Consider the following 9,140-nt stretch of genomic DNA (forward strand, 5'->3'; position numbering starts at 1 on the left):
TGTTATAGATTTACTAATATTTGTTAATAGCATTATTTTTAGAAATTTTTTTAACGTCTTTCAACCCTGAAAGGGCCTGCTTGAAACATACACGGCAGCAAAATCACTGGGGTCCACAGGGTTTTTGTCACACACACAGAGCACAGATTTTTTTGATTATGTAGATTTCTTTTCCTACTGCAGTTTCATATGCAAAGCATGCATCAGCCACATCCATGCTATCTCCTAAAGCAGTCATTCTGAAACCCAATCTGGGGACAGTGCAGACTAAATAAAATTTCATTTTGATTTGGCCTCCCGCTGCGAACGGGACTGCTTTGTCTCAGCCGACAGAACCAGCAAGGCAGAAAGGTATGTCCTGTTTTGCATGGCTGATGGTGTGTCTTGCGGCTCACAATCAGGCCGCCTTGCTCCCGGCTCCTCCACTTCCTGCTTCTCTTTCTCTTTCCCCTTCCATTTGCTCCCGTGCTGCCTGCCTTCTACCTGCAGGGCACAGCCGTGGCAAACCCGCACCGATTGTTTACTTTGGCATATGCTTGATAGCGCGCGTGGCTGTTTGCTTTTTTTTTTTTTTCCCCCCACTGTCTTTGTTGGTGGTGGCTTTTTTTTTTCTGTTTTGGTTTTTGTTTTGCTTAGCTTTCCTCGCCCACATTGGCTTTCTCTGTTTCTCAAGGTGTGGAATACTAAAATACTGACTGAAAGGAGAATTGTACAGGCGCTGCTGTGATGCTCCAGAGATTTCACTGGAAGATTTGTCATGCTGATTTTATTGTAAATTTGAAGACGCATTTAACAGCTTTGAAGGACCTTAGCTTCCATGGTCCTTTTGAGCCGCTTTGGCAGAAAAGCAATCGCCCATTTTAGAGAAGGGGAGAAATAGAGAATAAAGACTCTCCTCCAATAGGACTGAACGGTTTTGCCATCTTGGTATGTTTTATAAAATGCATTGTGGTGTTTTCCCGAAGAGCTGCCAAATATGGCTCTGCTTTAAACAATGACCTTCACTGGGAATCATCTCATGAGAGACTGTTGTATCAAATGTTCCTCTTACACTTGTCCCCCCTTTGGGAGAATGTACTAGCAATCAGGGACAACCTGCTGTGATATTCTCAGAAGAAGCTTTAGATAAGATGGCGAAGCACCAGGGGACTGACAGGTGGTGGGAACTCAGTTTTCAAGCCCAAATTTATCCTTGAAATTGTTATTGCCCTTCACCAATTCATAGGGTGCTATAAAGGAAAGCAGTTTTTTCCCTGGCTCACATATTGGCATATCATTAATCTAAATCAAATTACAGCAAACTGGTAAAGACGGAGATAGAGTAAACGACAAATAAATTGCTTAAGAGAAGAGCAGAAAGAAAAGTTCACTCTGACTCTGGGGTTCTGCCTAAGTAATTCCACATAGGATATAGATTAGCAGATGAAAAATACCAATTAGCTTCATAGGGACCTCACCCCACCCATCCAGAGCAAACACAAAAAAAGTCACGTCATGTAACTTTGCAGAGGGTCAAAAATTAACTGTTGCCAATCCGTAATGTTGTGGCCATTCTAGAGTTTTGAGGGGAGTGGTGCTCCAGGGGTACTTCCAGATGCCATTTCTGAAATGTAATGGCTGAGGTCTTTGCCATTACAATAAATTATCCTTTCACTGCAAAGTCTCTCAGTTCACTATTTTGCACCTGTTAGCCAAGCGCTGTGGGAGAGAAGAGTCACCAAGAGCGTTAGTCATTTGTTGATAGACTCCCTACTTACTACATACAACAGATTGAAGAACAAAATGAAAGTTAGTTAAAGAAGACGTTGAAGAAACAATAGTGTGAAAACAGCATGAGATGTCATTTGGTAAATATGCCACAGCCTCGCATAAGGAAGAGGAAAATGGCAGTGTGGGCCATGACTGGCAGGCCTGGATCCATAGACTGTGATTTCCAGGATCACCCAACAGTAAGTCTTTTTGCTGTAGCCTTACCATCAGAGCCACTTACTTATTTCATAGCTATTGATGATATTGAAAAGTCCAAATTTGCTTTTTGTCCAATTTGTCAGTGCTCTTATAGGATCCACGTGTTGGAATTTTAGGGACTTCTTTGGGTAACTAAGCAAATGTTTTAAGAAGTAAACTCTACTATGCTGCTATACAGGTGGTCTTAAATACAATTATTTAGCAAGAATAAAGTACTTTTTATGAAAATTCAAATGCAAACACTAGTTATGGAACACAAGGTGCTCAAAGAAGATTTATTTATCTATGAAAAATGTATAGGCATATATGCTTACAGTATGTGTGTGTATATATGTATAAATATACACACACAGGTCTAATACATCTAACATACACATATACAGAGACTGAACCAATGATGCTATTAAAAAGAGTCACAAAGCTTATCTTGAAGATTAAAATCAGTACATATGTCAATAAATATAGCTAGCAGATAAAATTCTAAACTATAGTTTGATTTATCATATCATACATGTAATATACACCAAAGGTTTATATTAAGTGATGTAATATTTTTATTCATTGATGGGTTCCTCTTGAACTCCATCTGTAGGAGGCAAATTATTATAGTATGATTGAAGCTATCATGTGATTTGGGAAGATGGACTCCTCAATGCCTTAGCATAGGTCTGTATATCTCTGCTTTTGGTGTCTGTTATGCCTGATGCAGGTTGTCTTCCAAGTTTCAGTCCATATGTTCCAAACACACGATAGCTCAATGTGTCTGCAAGCACGAGACATAATAATCTAATAGAAATTTTGAAGATAAAGACTATCACGGTGACTCTTGGTATGTGAGATTAGTTTCTATACCTTTTGTTTGCTAATGTTGTGATGACCATAATCTGATCTTAACGTATTTCGTTAGCTAGACCCCTCTCCAAGTAAGAGAAACAACACTAGCTGGAATTAAATGTAAATTGTGGCGAGAGACAGAGAATTCAGTTTTCTATCCACCTTCTACTCTCCCCTGTCTGGGAAACAGTGAGGATGCTCAAGTATTCTCTGTGGAGGGAATGAATGAGCGTGTGAATGTCGCTGGTGGAGTGCGTAGAAGAAGGGAGGGAGATGCTTGTACCAGCAGGAGCCTGGCTCCACATCACCTAGCTCTCAGTACTCATGAAGGGAAGAAAGAGATTTGGGAGACACCGATTCTCACTTTTAGGCCCACAAAAACTCCCCAGGCCTGTGGACCCAGTGAAAATGTATGTGCGTTTTTCAAAGGAAATAACTTACATGACGCGGGCAAACTGGGCTGAATAGACACCCCCCAAATGTTAAGGATTTATGAGTTCTAAGCAGGTCAGATCCAGCCACGGAAGAGTCATGAGTGGCAGAGGACAGAGAATCATAACATTCTCTGGAAAGGTCAGTATGGGGGGAAAAAAAATCTATGTATTTACATTTATTTGTTTATTTATACTCTGTAACGACTTTCTGGTTACAAAGAAAACATACCATATGGAGAGACTAAAGAGAGGCAGCATTTTAAAAAGTCAGTTATGTGGAAAATTCATTTTTGACTTCTGTAGGCAAGGTAGTTAAAACAGAAAACAAAAAAGAGAATGCTAGTCAGAATCCAGCTACTGAGTTTGGGCGAGGTATTACTGACAAAACGTCTTTGAGTTACTTCTCAAAGCACGATGCTAGACTTGGAGTCCAACTGCTTATGTTGTTTTAATACAAATAGTTATATTTGATAGAAAGGTCATTTATTGTACCAGTTTTAGTCAGAAAAAAACTCCCTGCTATTAAGACGTATATGGTAATAAGAAATGACTTCTGGAGATCCAGAGACTACATCAAGAACATCAGATTTTCCATTTAGGCTTAGGAAACCTTGGGAAATCCCCATAGTTCACCAGATTAGGACAGATATTGGGGTGAGATTGGTCACTGAACAATTTCAAATCTAATTTTACTGTTGGAGAGAAGATTTCTACTTGACCTATCAGATCACAAGTTGTATCATCTCATCGGAGAAATTCTGTAAAGTGTGTCTTGTCCACACGTGGAAATAATCTTAGACCTCAATATTTCATCTCGTGGACATGTCCAGCAAATCTTAAAGCCTGGAATAAATAGACCCTGGATATTAAAGGTGATAGCCTAGATAATCTTCATATGTGTTTGTCCTCAATAAATGTAAGAATTGACCCAACCTTTCTTACAAAGCCTACATCAAAATGGCCATTGTCCTTGTCACATATTTAGGCAGAGAGGGGCCCTCTGGTTAAGCTTCATTGGCTACTCTTGGTTAGTTGAGGCATAGGTGCTGCTGTCAGGATAAGACAGCCCCACAGCAGCCACTGGGGATGGACCACTGGCCAGTGAACTGGATAGAACTCATGGCGGGGACTCAGAATTCTACAGACAAAGAGACCTGAGCCAAGACCATGGCCACAGGAGGAGTTGCATACCCTTTCCCTATCATTCTGTGCAAGCCAAAGTAAAGGACCATGAGCTCACCAGCCCCAGACTGCGGCCAGGAATGCAAACAGGCTTCTAGAGATCAGAGAGGAAGTGGATTCAGTAACAGGAGTGTCAGAAGATAATGCAAGGGCTCCACATGAGTGTAAGAAGTCCTACTTACTCTCATAGCCAGTAGGATCCATTAATTGCATTCACCTTTCCTCACACACCAGGACATCATCTTAGGGGAAGAAGCAGGGGGGTGAATACATAAGAGATTGGGCATTTTATCCAAATGGAAGAATGAACACCAACTGAGAAAGACAGCTTAAATTATCAGGCCTGACAGCTCCAAACTTGATGGGACATTTAATTAATTTCTCTTCTCTACCTCATTCACTACTGATTGAGGGCTTGGGAAGAAGCCTAGATAAACTGCAACCAAAATAAAGAAAATAAATTTTATTTTTGCTTTATATACAAGATGTATTGTGATGGAAATTCTGCAACCCAGCTACACTTAAAAGATCCTAGATTTTCACTTGAATGTCTGCCATCAGTGACCCAAGGAAACGTTAGAAACTTCATATGCCAATCTCAGTATCAAACAAGTATTGGTTGCAATAAGTCACATTAATCTTCTTCAGTACCTACCATGCAATATAACTTGAACTCCAGAGGATAAGACGCCTACGGTGTATGGATTTCTCACAGCTATGTCTCTATTTCTTGAAGGGGTATTTGATGCACAAAAGCTGGTCCCAGTTGTACTGCCAATATCTCAAGTCTGAATCCCCAGCCTGCTTCATGGACCATGCTCAACAGGAGCCCAGACAGAGCCAGTTTCTCTCTCTGAGAAATTTAAAATTTGAAACATAGAAGGCCACTTGCTGGGGCTTGTTGAAAATGAGTGCATTCACATCAGCACAGCAGAAGACACATGAATTTTATTTCTTATTCCAGAAGATCTAGAAGCCAGCTGCCTTTCTTCTCCTTCCACAGCCTGGTTGGTCAACTCCTGTTGAGTTCCTTGAAATGCCACAGTGTTATCTCAGTCAATATCCTCCCTTCTGTTTAAGTTTGTGAGAGTTCACTTCTGTTGTTTTCAACTTAAGAGTATTCTATGCTACCTACAAATATGTGAGAAAAATTCTCACAGATCAATATAACATTTCAGAACTTCCATTGTGTAGCCTAAGGAAGGAAGAATAGAGATGGTGGATGCTCACTTAGTCTTGGACTTGTGCCCACATACTAAAACTGAAGTGTTGTTGAATTTGGTAATGGTTGTAAATGTTCATTATTTCAACCAGACATTTTCTAGAAAGGCACATAAATGCCTTCAGGAATGCCAATAGTTTATAACACAAGGATGCCATCTTACAGAATTAAGTGTTCTAGGGTATTGTCCATAGAGTAACTTTCCAAAAGTTATGCAATGTTTCTTCTATTCTATTGGTATGTTTATTCATGTAAAACATGTATCAGATTGACTGTAAGCAGAAAACTAACTTAGAATTCAAGATAAGACTCAAAAGAATCAAGTAGTATCACAACATTGAGGAATAAAGGCAGAATCAAGCCACTACTACAGGAATCTAGACACAATTGGGATCTAATTATTTCCTACATAGAGACCAAGGCGAGAGTTTTGGGATACTCAAGGACAATGCAGAGAAACCTCAATTTTTAAAACAAATTATTTTGAAGGTTCGCTACTAAAACATGGTCTTTAGACTGTGCCATTAAATCAAATTTCTCTCCTGGGGAGAGAGGAGAAGAAAAGCCACCGGACCTGCCCCACACAGATCAGGCTTTGCTCAAGTGATGAGGAGAAGGGTTGAAAGATATTTCTTCTGCTTTTCATCCAGGGCAGCCTTCCAAACACTTTGATAGGAATCCCAATTGGTAATTGAAAAAGAATAGGTAGTGTGATGAATAAGTCATAAAATAAGGCTTGGTCTTCACTTGAAAGTCCACCTTGTAATGTTTTATGTAATTATAGAGTAACACAAATTGTTAGTACTATCATTCATTTTATATATATTTATGTAGATAGGTAAAATAGAAGAATGAATATAGAAATAGACTACTGTAGGAGGGAAGGCTTCATCCCATTGTTTCAATGGTTTGTTCTGTATCTGTGCAAAGGGCAAAAGAAGGTGAATGTAGCTGTACCATTATCACCCGCCCACATTAAGGATGCATTTAATCTGCTCTAGTCCATTCCAGACTGCTGTGCATTTCACTTCCAGACTCTTTATGCTTATTTTAAAAATACTTGAATCTTTTAATATTAAAGAAGGTTTTAAAGGAAAACAATATATTTTGGAACTGACATATTTTTCAGAGAAGCAGTAACTATTTATGGGCTAGCTAAATGACGACTGAGAGTGTTTTTTCTTACCAGTTATCTATTAGTATTTGGAGAGCGTAAACACTAATGAAGGTGAAGAACTAGGTGGAACAAGGGGATAGGGTTTAGAGTAATGGGATGAAATTAAGAAAAGGGAAATTTAGGTTGATTACCAACTACCAATTGAAAATCTTCTTAATGTTGAGGTCTATTAGACTGTGGGGCAATCTTCCAAGGGAAGTGGTGGGACTCCCATTGCTTAGATGTTTAAAATTAGAGTGGACAGAGTACTATCAAGAACACCCTGTGGTGAAATATCCACCCCGTTGTGTGGAATGAGTGAGTTCACCTTGGTTGCCTTTACAGGCTCAAGCTTCCGTGCGACCTGGGGAGAGAGGAGAAGCAAAGCCACTCCAGCCTGTCCCACACGGACCAGGCTTTGCCCAGGTGATGAACGGAAGGGCTTAAGAACATTTCCTCTGCTTTTCCTCTGGAGCAGCCTTCCAAACACTTTGATAGGAACCCCAACGAGGCTGTTCTGTTGGCAACAAACACGTTCCCAAGATACGTTTTCCACCTGAAAAACTGATGTCTTTCTGAGTCTTAACAAAAACCAATATTTCATGTCATGTGGCATTCTGACTCTCAGTAAAGTAAAAATTAGAGTGGCTAGCAAGTGACTTTGTAGTAAGATGTCTATCATGATATTTGTGGGTGTATATGTTTTCTCATTCCTGAAAGACAAAGGTATAGAGGGAATGGAAGATAAAAAAGAGAGTTTGGAATTCAGAGAAAACAGGTCTGATTAGCAATTGATACAAATCCTGCCATGTTCTGGGGGCCTATAAAGGTTAATATCAGTGGTTTCTCGAAGAGTGGGCATTTCCCTTTGTTCCTCAGAGAGCCCGTCTCAATATCTGGAAGTCAACTTCAGAAAAGGGTCTTGAATTTAATGGGAACATATCTGAAAATTATAATGTTAGAGCAGATGCATTTATATCCTCTCATTTTAATGAAATATTATTTTGTGCTCTTTGATAAGCCTTCTGTCAGTTATAATAAAGTGGGAAAGAATATTAGATCCACATGGTATTAGACAGTGTCTTTTCACAATACTTTGTTATTCTGGGTTAAATAAGAATATCTAGCTTCAAAAGAAAGCCAGAAAAAGTATGACATGAGCTACCGCATACCTGTATATAAATTGTTGATCTGAGGGGATGGTAGGAGCCAGATACGTGAGTGATGAAAATCAGACACATAGCACCCCATAGCCTCTCATATCTCGAGGTGATACAGGAGAGTCAAAACATCAAGCTGAGGGCAGAGAGAGCTTGTGCCCTGAAAGTCTCTATTAAGTCCAATGGTCTTCTCTGTGAAGCCGCATGCCAACAGGCCCCTTCTTCCTTCACCTTTGTTCTACCTGCCCAGTAGCCAATGGTTACAGAAGTAATCCTTGGTCTACAGAGGAGGTAATTTGGGGCAAGAAGACATAAGCATAATGAAGGGCTTCAATTTCTCTTTTGACAAGTGCGTATGCATGAAGCAGGAGAGTTAAGAGAAGAGATTACAATCGTATCTTACATGTTCCATGGGCCATTCTGGTTTCCCATTTCCTCCCCACGATGAATTTTTTCTGATTTTATGAGTTTAATGTTTTTTCTTGATTACACATCTCAGCAAGTTACGTCAGTCAATAAAAATATCTAACTCCTACCAACTAGTTTCACACATGAAACAAATATTTTCCAGAAAAAAAAAAAAAACTTACCTTTTTTTTCCCCCTTTGGGGGGAAAATTTCCTCAGAAACTTGTAGTTATACACAAGGAAATATATGTTTCAGAGTTCACTTACATGCAAACTATTCCTTTTTTTTTTGAGATGGAGTCTCACTCTTGTTGCCCAGACTGAAGTACAGTGGTGCGATCTCAGCTCCCTGCAGCCTCCACCTCCCGGGTTCAAGCAATTCTCCTACCTCAGCCTCCCAAGTAGCTGGGATTACAGGTGCGTGCCACCAAGCCCGGCTAATTTTTGTAATTTTTAGTAGACATGGGGTTTTGCCATGTTGGCCAGGCTGGTCTTGAACGCCTGACCTCAGCATGATCCACCCACCTCAGCCTCCCAAAGCACTGGGATTACAGGCGTGAGCCACTGCACCTGGCCACATTCAACGTATTGCTTAAACTTGTTGCTTGAAACAAGCTCCACATGGTGGTTATTTATCAGGAATGATGTTTTGAGATCAACTGTTACCTCTGCTCTGAGATCAAGGTGCCCAGCAGTTGATAACGCATCCTGACCACGAGGCTGTGGTCAACCTCCAGAAAGTGGCGCTGTGACTACACTGCACTCTGAGTGTGCCAA

The 9,140-nt window shown here is 40.2% G+C and overlaps 1 long non-coding RNA gene across 1 annotated transcript; it reads left to right on the forward strand.

Annotated features, from left to right (window-relative positions):
• Nucleotides 1–203: 203 nt before the first annotated feature.
• Nucleotides 204–7,817, forward strand: LOC103241174 (uncharacterized). The gene is made up of 3 exons (XR_500333.3): nt 204–351; nt 674–1,949; nt 7,142–7,817. It is a non-coding gene; the product is annotated as an uncharacterized lncRNA (long non-coding RNA).
• Nucleotides 7,818–9,140: the final 1,323 nt, after the last annotated feature.

This window comes from Chlorocebus sabaeus, chromosome 14, assembly GCF_047675955.1.
Source record: "Chlorocebus sabaeus isolate Y175 chromosome 14, mChlSab1.0.hap1, whole genome shotgun sequence".
Classification (NCBI taxonomy): domain Eukaryota; kingdom Metazoa; phylum Chordata; class Mammalia; order Primates; family Cercopithecidae; genus Chlorocebus; species Chlorocebus sabaeus.